This window comes from Garra rufa, chromosome 1 (genome assembly GCF_049309525.1).
Source record: "Garra rufa chromosome 1, GarRuf1.0, whole genome shotgun sequence".
Taxonomy (NCBI): domain Eukaryota; kingdom Metazoa; phylum Chordata; class Actinopteri; order Cypriniformes; family Cyprinidae; genus Garra; species Garra rufa.
The window spans coordinates 80,448,576-80,460,800 of NC_133361.1; the positions used below are offsets into that span (position 1 = coordinate 80,448,576).

At 42.2% G+C, this 12,225-nt stretch overlaps 5 non-coding genes across 5 annotated transcripts; all 5 read right to left on the bottom strand.

Moving 5' to 3' along the window:
• Window positions 1–14: 14 nt before the first annotated feature.
• Window positions 15–87, bottom strand: trnav-aac (transfer RNA valine (anticodon AAC)). The gene has a single exon. It is a non-coding gene; the product is annotated as a tRNA-Val (tRNA).
• Window positions 88–870: 783 nt separating this feature from the next.
• Window positions 871–943, bottom strand: trnav-cac (transfer RNA valine (anticodon CAC)). Its single transcript has one exon. It is a non-coding gene; the product is annotated as a tRNA-Val (tRNA).
• Window positions 944–1,260: 317 nt separating this feature from the next.
• On the bottom strand, window positions 1,261–1,333 carry trnav-aac (transfer RNA valine (anticodon AAC)). Its single transcript has one exon. It is a non-coding gene; the product is annotated as a tRNA-Val (tRNA).
• Window positions 1,334–2,116: 783 nt separating this feature from the next.
• On the bottom strand, window positions 2,117–2,189 carry trnav-cac (transfer RNA valine (anticodon CAC)). Its single transcript has one exon. It is a non-coding gene; the product is annotated as a tRNA-Val (tRNA).
• Window positions 2,190–3,364: 1,175 nt separating this feature from the next.
• Window positions 3,365–3,437, bottom strand: trnav-aac (transfer RNA valine (anticodon AAC)). The gene has a single exon. It is a non-coding gene; the product is annotated as a tRNA-Val (tRNA).
• Between the last annotated feature and the right edge of the window lie 8,788 nt (window positions 3,438–12,225).

Genomic DNA, 12,225 nt, shown 5'->3' on the forward strand with positions numbered 1-12,225 from the left:
CGAAAGAGAAACACTGTTTCTGCTCGGTTTCGAACCGAGGACCTTTCGCGTGTTAGGCGAACGTGATGACCACTACACTACAGAAACTTGATTGTGATCCACCGTTCTTTTAACTCGGCTTGGCAGAAGGCCTTTGTAGTGTTGACGAAGAAAGCAACAGATCCCTACTTAAGCAATTTTGGAAAAAGCCACCAGCTGTTACCACCAAGTTTCGAACTGGGGACCTTTCGCATGCGGCAAACGTGACAACCACTACACTATGGAATCCTTCGCAGAGAAGACTGCCAGCAATCTCCTGGTGATCGCTTGTGGAAGAGCGAACTAAGGAAAAGATAATTAAACACCTCACCTGACTTTGTAAACATTTCATGTTTTCCCACAAAAGAGAAACACTGTCTCTGCTCGGTAAATCCACTTGGCAGAAGGCAATTGTATTGTTTACGAAGAAAGCAGTAGATCCCCACTTAAACAATTTTGGAAAATGCCAACAGCTGTTTCAGCACAGTTTTAAACTGGGGACCTTTCGTATGTGAGGTGAATGTGATAACCATTACACTACAGAAACTTATCCAGAGAAGACAGCCAGCAATCTCGTGGTGATCGCTTGTTGAAAAACCTATAAAGGAAAAGATTACTAAATCTCTCGTCTGACGATGCAAACAATTAATGTTTTACGTCCAAGGCAAAAAGCTGTTTCCGCTCAGTTTGGAACCGAGGACCTTTCGCGTGTAAAGCGAACGTGATGACCACTACAGAAACCTGACGGGGAGGCTCTCTTCTTTTACCACTACTTGGCAGAAGAGGCCTTTGTAGTGTTGACTAAGAATGCATCAGAGCCTGGTTTAAGTAATTTTGGAAAAAGCCAGTAGCTGTTTCCACCCAGTTTCGAACTGGGGACCTTTCGCGTGTGAGGCGAACGTGATAACCACTACACTATGGAAACTTGCAAAAAGTACACAGCCAGCAATCTCCTGGTGATCGCTTGCTGTAAAACGAATAAAGGAAAAGATAACTAAATCCCTCCCCTGACTTTGCAAACAGTTCATGTTTACCCACGAAAGAGAAACACTGTTTCTGCTCGGTTTCGAACCGAGGACCTTTAGGCGAAAGTGATGACCACTACACTATGGAATCCCGTGCAGAGATGACTGCCAGCAATCTACTGGTGATCGCTTGCTGTAAAACGAATAAAGGAAAAGATAACTAAATCCCTCCCCTGACTTTGCAAACAGTTCATGTTTACCCACGAAAGAGAAACACTGTTTCTGCTCGGTTTCGAACCGAGGACCTTTCGCATGTTGGGCGAACGTGATGACCACTACACTACAGAAACTTGATTACGATCCACCGTTCTTTTAACTCGGCTTTGCAGAAGGCCTTTGTAGTGTTGACGAAGAAAGCAACAGATCCCTACTTAAGCAATTTTGGAAAAAGCCACCAGCTGTTACCACCAAGTTTCGAACTGGGGACCTTTCGCATGCGGCAAACGTGACAACCACTACACTATGGAATCCTTCGCAGAGAAGACTGCCAGCAATCTCCTGGTGATCGCTTGTGGAAGAGCGAACTAAGGAAAAGATAATTAAACACCTCACCTGACTTTGCAAACATTTCATGTTTTCCCACAAAAGAGAAACTCTGTTTCTGCTCGGTAAATCCACTTGGCAGAAGGCATTTGTAGTGTTTACGAAGAAAGCAGTAGATCCCTACTTAAACAATTTTGGAAAAAGCCAACAGCTGTTTCAAAACAGTTTCAAACTGGGGCCCTTTTGTGAGTGAGGTGAACGTGATAACCATTACACTACAGAAACTTGTGCAGAGAAGACAGCCAGCAATCTCGTGGTGATTGCTTGTTGAAAAACCTATAAAGGAAAAGATTACTAAATCTCTCGTCTGACGATGCAAACAATTAATGTTTTACGTCCAAGGCAAAAAGCTGTTTCCGCTCAGTTTGGAACCGAGGACCTTTCGCGTGTAAAGCGAACGTGATGACCACTACAGAAACCTGACGGGGAGCCTCTCTTCTTTTAACACTACTTGGCAGAAGAGGCCTTTGTAGTGTTGACTAAGAATGCAGCAGAGCCTGGCTTAAGCAATTTTGGAAAAAGCCAGTAGCTGTTTCCACCCAGTTTCGAACTGGGGACCTTTTGCGTGTGAGGCGAACGTGATAACCACTACACTATGGAAACTTGAAAGTACACAGCCAGCAATCTCCTGGTGATCGCTTGCTGTAAAACGAATAAAGGAAAAGATAACTAAATCCCTCCCCTGACTTTGCAAACAGTTCATGTTTACCCACGAAAGAGAAACACTGTTTCTGCTCGGTTTCGATCCGTGGACATTTCGCGTGTTAGGCGAACGTGATGACCACTACACTACAGAAACTTGATTGTGATCCACCGTTCTTTTAACTCGGCTTGGCAGAAGGCCTTTGTAGTGTTGACGAAGAAAGCAACAGATCCCTACTTAAGCAATTTTGGAAAAAGCCACCAGCTGTTGCCACCCAGTTTCGAACTGGGGACCTTTCGCATGAGGCGAACGTGACAACTACTACACTATGGAATCCCGTGCAGAGATGACTGCCAGCAATCTCCTGGTGATCGCTTGTGGAAGAGCGAACTAAGGAAAAGATAATTAAACACCTCACCTGACTTTGTAAACATTTCATGTTTTCCCACAAAAGAGAAACACTGTCTCTGCTCGGTAAATCCACTTGGCAGAAGGCAATTGTATTGTTTACGAAGAAAGCAGTAGATCCCCACTTAAACAATTTTGGAAAAAGCCAACAGCTGTTTCAGCACAGTTTTAAACTGGGGACCTTTCGTATGTGAGGTGAATGTGATAACCATTACACTACAGAAACTTGTGCAGAGAAGACAGCCAGCAATCTCGTGGTGATCGCTTGTTGAAAAACCTATAAAGGAAAAGATTACTAAATCTCTCGTCTGACGATGCAAACAATTAATGTTTTACGTCCAAGGCAAAAAGCTGTTTCCGCTCAGTTTGGAACCGAGGACCTTTCGCGTGTAAAGCGAACGTGATGACCACTACAGAAACCTGACGGGGAGCCTCTCTTCTTTTAACACTACTTGGCAGAAGAGGCCTTTGTAGTGTTGACTAAGAATGCAGCAGAGCCTGGCTTAAGCAATTTTGGAAAAAGCCGGTAGCTGTTTCCACCCAATTTTGAACTGGGGACCTTTCTCGTGTGAGGCGAACGTGATAACCACTACACTATGGAAACTTGAAAGTACACAGCCAGCAATCTCCTGGTGATCGCTTGCTGTAAAACGAATAAAGGAAAAGATAACTAAATCCCTCCCCTGACTTTGCAAACAGTTCATGTTTACCCACGAAAGAGAAACACTGTTTCTGCTCGGTTTCGAACCGAGGACCTTTCGCGTGTTAGGCGAACGTGATGACCACTACACTACAGAAACTTGATTGTGATCCACCGTTCTTTTAACTCGGCTTGGCAGAAGGCCTTTGTAGTGTTGACGAAGAAAGCAACAGATCCCTACTTAAGCAATTTTGGAAAAAGCCACCAGCTGTTACCACCAAGTTTCGAACTGGGGACCTTTCGCATGCGGCAAACGTGACAACCACTACACTATGGAATCCTTCGCAGAGAAGACTGCCAGCAATCTCCTGGTGATCGCTTGTGGAAGAGCGAACTAAGGAAAAGATAATTAAACACCTCACCTGACTTTGCAAACATTTCATGTTTTCCCACAAAAGAGAAACTCTGTTTCTGCTCGGTAAATCCACTTGGCAGAAGGCATTTGTAGTGTTTACGAAGAAAGCAGTAGATCCCTACTTAAACAATTTTGGAAAAAGCCAACAGCTGTTTCAAAACAGTTTCAAACTGGGGCCCTTTTGTGAGTGAGGTGAACGTGATAACCATTACACTACAGAAACTTGTGCAGAGAAGACAGCCAGCAATCTTGTGGTGATTGCTTGTTGAAAAACCTATAAAGGAAAAGATTACTAAATCTCTCGTCTGACGATGCAAACAATTAATGTTTTACGTCCAAGGCAAAAAGCTGTTTCCGCTCAGTTTGGAACCGAGGACCTTTCGCGTGTAAAGCGAACGTGATGACCACTACAGAAACCTGACGGGGAGCCTCTCTTCTTTTAACACTACTTGGCAGAAGAGGCCTTTGTAGTGTTGACTAAGAATGCAGCAGAGCCTGGCTTAAGCAATTTTGGAAAAAGCCAGTAGCTGTTTCCACCCAGTTTCGAACTGGGGACTTTTTGCGCGGCAGCCGAAAATAGTTAAGCTTAACTTCCCTTAACTTTTCCCATTCATTCTCAACGGTAGTGCTTAACACTACGGATGCTATATATATTTGGCCACGTGTAGATTTCATGGCGCTGTTTCGCCTTTTCCCGTGGCGGGGAATTTAAGAAGTCTAGTGTCATCTGTCAATCATTCGCTGTGAGTGGAGGAGGGGAGAACAGTTTTACGATCGGTGGGTATCTGTTTACCGAATTGTTGTACAAAACAAAACTAATTTGCTGACAAGAATTTATTGTCTAAAGTACCTTTGCTCACACTTTACCTTTTTTTCAAAAAGTGACCACTCAGATGACCGCTGTTTTTACGTCGAGTTCGAGATCAACGCAATTAAAGCCGTCAAACCGAGAAGGTAAGTTGAATGCTATACTTAAGCAGTATTAACTTACTGTATTGTATTTACAAAATCATATAAATTGCATGTATATTATCATGTATTGGTTTTGTGAGAGTGAATGTTTCATCATTGATCTCTTACTATGTACTTCAAATGTTTAAACAAATGTTAACATTGATAAGATACTTATAATGTAATTAATATGTATTACACACATATATTACCTTTAAATGACAAAAAAGTGCATGTAATTTACTGTTATAATTTAAAAGGTGTGTATAAAACAACATTTTTAATTAGTTAAACTTGTTTTTATATATACATTTGCATATTAAATATTTTTATATACACACTCACACATATATTAAATGAAATATATAATAAATATTACATAACACAAATTTATTAAACATTACTTTAAATTTAAAGTATCTTATGCTCTAAGTCTGCATTTATTCAGCTAATAAACAGTTATATTATTAAATATTATTGCAATTTAAAATAACTATTTTATATATAACTGATGCTGATGTCTTCTTTCATTATATTATGTATTTTCATGTGGCCATGATTTCAGAGCAGCATCATGAAGAAAACAGTTTTTTTTCCCGGGACAGTCAAGGTGTCTTTCAGGAAAGGACCATCGGGTCATTTACGCCGGGACCCATCAGAAGAGGCAAAAAGAATTAAAGACAACCCTTCACTGCAGGATAAGTCAACACCTCAAAGAGAAGATCTGGTCAGGATGAATGCCCGTTCTGTTGTCTTACAGAGAGGAGGGGATGTCTCTGACAGGCAAGAGGTGTTGGGAGAATACATTCTTCAGTTCGGCAAGTACAAGGGCAAGCCTTTCAGGTGGTTATTGGAGAATGATGTCGGCTATGCTTTGTACCTGTTCGATAAGGTTGAGGAAGAAGAACAGGCTGGGCAGTTTAACCCAGAGGGTCCTTGCAAGGACAGCCTCATTTCCTTTCTTGAATACTCAAGAAGCTTTAAGGAAATTGAGGATCTTAAACGGTATCTGTCTCAAAGGCCAAATCCAGTGCCAGTTTTGATAGAGGATGACAATACTGTTGGATTTGGAACAAGAGCAAAAGATACTTGGAGAAAAATTTGGGATACCAGGGCAGACGGATATGCTTTCTTTATAATGAAGCAGAAGTGTGTTCCAGGCAGCAAAATGTACAACTTGCAGCAATATCTTTTAAAACTGCAGCAAAAACAGCTAACGATAAACACTCCTCCATTGCAATCACCATCAGCTTCTACTGGAAGACCACCTGTTACTTCCAGTAGTGCCTCTGATCAGCCTGGTAAGTTAATAAAATTCATGCAAATTTGCTTATATTGATTATTAAAGCCTACTGATGCATTGATTTTGTTTTATAGTGATGGAGGAGGATGAAGAACTGGAGAAAATTATGCTGAGTCTTTCTCCAACAAAATATCTAACACAGCTGAGTAAGTGAATTAAGAATCACGTCATGTGTGTTAGACAGAGCCATGTCAAGTTCAGCATGTTTATGACGCATTAAATTGCACTCACTGGAGGAAAACTATTCAAATTGTAATGCTTAATTTTCAGGATCATCTGAAGCCATGGGATCCACAGTCGTTTCTACAGCAGGTTAATTTATCACATCAGATTTGGAGGCTTATTCTGTTACATACAGACTTCTGATCCTCCATGTCTGAATTTAATTATCTTAGTTGTTTTTTTGGCAGTGTTCTTGCCTGTTCTAAAAAACATGTTCTTTTGTTCTAACTACTGTTAAGGGTTGAACATGCCAGTGGTGAGGGTGAGTGCACTTCATGAATTGTATGCATGGTATTTAAACTGGTCTTATTTGTTGTTGTGGAATGTTTATTATAACTTGCATTACAAGAATAAATAGAATGATAGAATAAACAATGATTCTAGTAGTTTAATGTAGTCAAGACAATTAAATACACATTGTGTACATTCTGTGTTTTAATATATTTTTAATTTCCTCCTTGTGCTGTTTCATGCAGGTCTGCTGCAGCCTCTATCTACATCAGTTCCTGTGTGTAGGCCTTCTCCATGGAGTGAAGTCTCTTTACCACCTGCAACAACACAATCAACACCTGCACCAATGCCGCCTGCACTGACCAAAGCCCCTGTTCCCAGCTACTCGACCAAAAAAGGTTACGATAGTTAACCACACATCATGTGAATTAGATGTTTTGTTATGTTTTTAATTTCCTCCTTGTGCTGTTTCATGCAGGTCTGCTGCAGCCTCTATCTACATCAGTTCCTGTGTGTAGGCCTTTTCCATGGGGTGAAGTCTCTTTACCACCTGCAACAACACAATCAACACCTGCACCAATGCCGTCTGCACTGACCAAAGCCCCTGTTCCCAGCTACTTGGCCAAAAAAGGTAAAGACAGTTAAATGCATATCATGTGCAATCAGTGTTTTACACACGCGCACACACACACACACACACACACACACACACATATATATATATATATATATATATATATATAAATATAAATTAATAAATTTACTTTTACTTTGGGATTTATGCAGTTCTGCCGACATCACGCGCAGTCTCTAGTCCTCCCAGTCCCAGTATGCCTTCTTCACAGACTGATGGCTCTGTACCATCTCCTGCAGCACAATCAGCACCTACAACTCCTGCATCAATGCCATCTGCACAGACAGAAGCACCTGTTCCCAGCTACTTGCAAGATATTAGCCGCTGGAACTGTTCTCTTCATCAAAGAATTTGGATGAAGACAGAGATGGAGTCCATGGGGCTCTGGCCAGGATCATACCCAGTAAGAAACCTCATGAATATGGTCTCCTTGTGGCGCTATCCACCTCAGCCTGAGCTTATAGAGACAAACACTGGTCTTCCGTCACCCAAATACTTCCAGCTCCATCCCTTTTTCATTTGGAAACCTGAGCACAGTATAATGGAAAGGCTTAGGAACAATTACATCCTGCCTTGTCTCTACGGCTGTCAAAGTCCTAATGTTGTGTCCTCTGGTGTGGGAAGACCCCGAGTGGTCCTTGGTACTACCAGCCAATATTACATCCTTGCTTCACGTCTGTGTTGTAAGGCATGCAAAAAATACTGGTTCGCTGATAAACCTCAGTGGCTAGACATGCTACCACAGCGATTCACAAACATCTTGCCAGCCTTCCTCACCCATAAGAAGGCAATCTGTAAAACAGTAATGGATGAACTGAGGCGCTCTGGAAAATCCCCTAATGACATGGCCAACCAGCTGTCTGAGGCGCTTCACCTTAAATATGAAAGAGCCCATCTGGCCTACCTTCTCAGTGTGCAGAACGTCAGGGATGCTGAAGCAGGGCTGTATGGTCAGAAAACCATCACTGGGGCACTGAGGAAGGATGACACACCTGGACCGTTTGGGGGTTACGAAGACACTGATGGGTGGCATGGGGTGTCTGTCTCTGCACACTATTTAGTAGAGTGCCTTCTTCATGAATATCAGCGGCAGGAAGCAGCTCTCACTCAGCTCCTACAAGGCACTTTTGGACAGGTGTTCAGGTCAGATCACACACGCAAAGTTGCTAGAAAAGTGACCCTCTCATCTGGCACAATGTCATCCTATGCTGTGATGAATGAGAACTGGATGATTCTGTCCTGGGTGATGCTGCAGAGTGAAAGTGAGCACTCCCTGGAGTCAATGTACTGTGGGCTGGCCAATCGCTACAGTGCTGCTGGTATTCCCAAGGCCAAGTACCAGTGGGTGGACAGGTATGAATCACGAATCAAGGTTATGCATGTCAAATACATTAAACTTAATTTAACTTTCCCCTTTTATGTAATTAGGGACTGCTGTGCCGCTTTCAGAGTGATGGACCCAGGACCTTATGAGCACCAGCAGTGGGAAGCCTGGAGGACCACTGAAGCTATTGTGGCAGAGGTTACATCAGGAAACCTCAAGAATTTACATGCCGCTTGCCGGAAGTTCAATGAGGACATGGTTGTTAAACTGGACTTGTTTCACTGTATGCGGCGGTTCACCAGGGAGTGTTTTTCGGAGCACCATCCTCTGTACAGCTCATTCTGCCAGTTCCTCTCTTCTGCCTTCTCTGTAGTTGATCAAAGTGACATGGAAAAACTGAAGAACGCATACAAATTCTGTGGTATCGAGCATGCTAATCCCACCAAGCAGCACATCAGAGAGCACTGCAGGACAAAAGTGCCACATCAACAGAGAGCTGCTCCAAAGAGTGGAAGAAGTGCTTCACCATTTCCATCTGGCAAAGGATCCCAACAACATCTTTCTTTTTAAACCATCAATGTTAAAAATGTGGTGGATTCAGCGTATCCACATTCTTAGAGGCTGCCTAAGTGACCCTGAGGTGGAGGAAGGAATCCTCTACAGGCATGGTGGAACCCTACAGCTCAATCATGTCAAGGGTGATGGAGCTGCTGTCCCCATTTGGATCCCCGTCAGAGGCACTTCCCAGCAGGAGGGGTTTCATTTTCACCAGGCTCAGTGGGTAACAGGCAATCGCGTCTCTCCTGAGTTGTTCCAGGCACAGGGAATGACTGGTGTGGCGCGCTGGAATTATCAGCGGCTAGTGGACCTGAAGCAGCCTGGGGTTGTCTTACCTGGAGTGTTTGACCCTGTTTTGATGATGGAGTTAAACAGGGCATCTATAAGAGTGACAGGGCAACCCAAATATCCAGCTCTGCACATCTCCAGCAGGGACACAAGAGAGAGGTTTGGCCTGCAATATGTGGAGCCAGGCTGTCGACCTGTGCCTCTTGACTTTGACAAACACAAAAGCATGAAGACAGACCTAGGAGATGCAGAGATGCAAGAAGTGTCTTCATCTGGCATTCCATTCTCATTTCCATCTCAGGTGAGCCTTTAAACTTTTTTGATAACAGACTATGACTATTGATTAAAAAAACTAACTTTTTTATTACACTCATTTTGCTCAATTTCAGGAATGCTTAGACGATACCTCTTCTGCTGAGACCCCTCTTGCTCCAGAACCAGAGACCACCCCACAGACTGTCATTTTTCACCAGTTTTCCACTCCAAGTGCTGTGTCAGTGAAGGAACAAACATCTGTGGAGTGTCTATTAGATGCAGGTAATCATATTATGCATACAGGCGTCAATGTGTGTATTCTGTCTGCCTCATCTATGCACACAAAAAATAAATACTTAATTTAGTACTTTTGTGAATCTCTTTTAGAACTCCCAAGCACATCACCACTGCCTGTAGCTGCTTCTCCCTGTGCTGCTCGCACTGGACCGATTACAGTTTTTTACGATCGTTTACACTCTAAAATAAACATTTCCACACAATTTGCAAAATTCTACTCCAAGGAGCAAAACACCGCCACAGATTTGCACAACATTACACACAATGTCTGCTTCACTCTTTTTGCAAAACATTACACACAGTGATTTGTAAAACTCTACACACATTTCGACACCTTAGACACAGATAAGGATTGTGAGGTTACTTCCTTGTCATTACAAAGCCCCGGATTGCCAATGACCACACTAATGAATGAATTGGATAAACACATCCACAAGGTGTGGAAGCATACATGTGCTAATTTGAAAACGCAGCACTCAGGTGTGCTATAAAAGGCAGCAGGTGAGTTCACCTGTATTCATCAAAAATGATGTGGATGAAATCTGATCCAGCCAGACGGAGAGATGAGGAATAGTTACAGTAGTTGTGTTGCTTTTTTTTCCAGAGTCAAACTGTATGTACTTCATGCAGTAATTTTTATTTGTGTACAGATTGTATTTGTTTCATTGATTTCATTGTTGGTTGATTACTGTAACTGATTATGGTAAGAAATACTGTATTTCTTGAATTGAAATAAATACTTGAAATATTCAGTCTGCAGCATCAGTGTTGTGCAGTGCTTGGTAAGTTTATAGTAGGCCTATTTGTGTTCATTCTCCCTATATCTCAAACTAATCATGAAGAATGTTGTTTGTCACTATTTGGTTTTGTCATCGAAACGATCCCTTACATAACAATGTCTGCCCAAAAATCTAGCACATGCTATTTCCTAAAATTAGTTTTTTTTTTTTTACAAATGTGTTTTTTATTTATCACAGCAGTGTGAAACTGTCTGCAATAGTGTCTGATCATTGAGGACTGTGTTGGTTAAATGAAAACTAATAGCATTTTCACAAATATGTGTATATGTTTTGACTGAAATGTGTATGTTTTGACTGAAGTGTGTCATTTTGCAAACAATCTAGGAATTTTGCAAATTGAGTGTGGTGTTTGGATAATTGTGATTATATTTTGAAAAAAAGAACCCGGTTTTCAAAATTGTGTGTAAACAATTGAAAAAAACTGTAAGACAGGTGGCAGAGTCTTTGTGTTGGACCATAACAGATGGACGGATCCAATGAGAAATGCCATTGATAGTTTGCTGGCTAAGCACCATGGGAGCAAGGACCTACTTACAAAGGTGGATGCTGAATATGCTGCTATGGTACAGAGTGCCTGCACTGACCCCAACAGCCTTCTGCACTCAACCACAAAGCAGCACATAAGCAGGTACATAAAACACCTTGCTAAAAAAAAGAACACCAATGCTTCTCTCAACACCAGCCCTGAAAAGCTCTTGGAGACACAACAGTTGTGGCAGCGTCTTCACTCAGGTAGTGAAACTACCAGTGTCCCAGTGACAGTACTGCCACCTGCCCCAGTCAATCCACCTGCAAAGACTGTTCCTGAGGCTGTCCCTCTGGACCAGACAGCACTCGAGAAGATGGTGAAGGACATCGTAGAGAAGCAGCAGGCCTTTCAGCAGCAACAACAACAGCAGCAGGCACCACACTGTGGCCAGCCTAAGTCTCGATACATGGGTGATGGCTCCTCAATTCATTTCTTTTATCAAGGTAGTGATGTTAAATACTTCTACTGCTCCAAGAAAGTATTTGACACATATTCAGCAGAGGGCCTGACGAACCCCAGAATGCCTTTTGAAGACTTTGCAGAGACTCCTTTTTTTCAGCGGGAACTAGAGGCCTCTAAGCAGAGAGGGGCAGAAAGGAAGAAAGTCACTGAGGAGAGGAGCAAGCTGAAGTCAGCAGTGGAGCATCCTTCTGGCCGTTTGTGCAGATTCTGCCACCTGCCACTAAAACAAGGACCCAACAGTCCTCATATACATGCTGGTTTCCCTGGAGTGGCTGGCAAATACATTTACTGTCCTGCTAAAGTGTTTTCCCTTTATCAGGCTCAGGGAATGAATGCAGAAATGTCGTGGAGAGACTTTCAGCAGTCTCCGTTCTATGAGGCTGAGAAACAGAGGTGGATGGAGGAAAAGAAAAAATGACTTCACTGTGTTACAAAACAGTATTTGAGGTCTGGGCATGTCATTTGCCAATATTAATCCTTGCACAAAGTTATGTATGTGGGTATATATATTTTGTTGCACTTTTAAAATTATTATTTTTTTAAATTATTTAATTTATTTCTATTTGTTCACTGAAATACCACAAGTATTGTATTTTATTATATTTTATTATATTTCATTGTATTTTAGTGGGGTTTTATTTTGTTGACTTGCATTGTTTGTGCCCAGTTTTGTAAACAC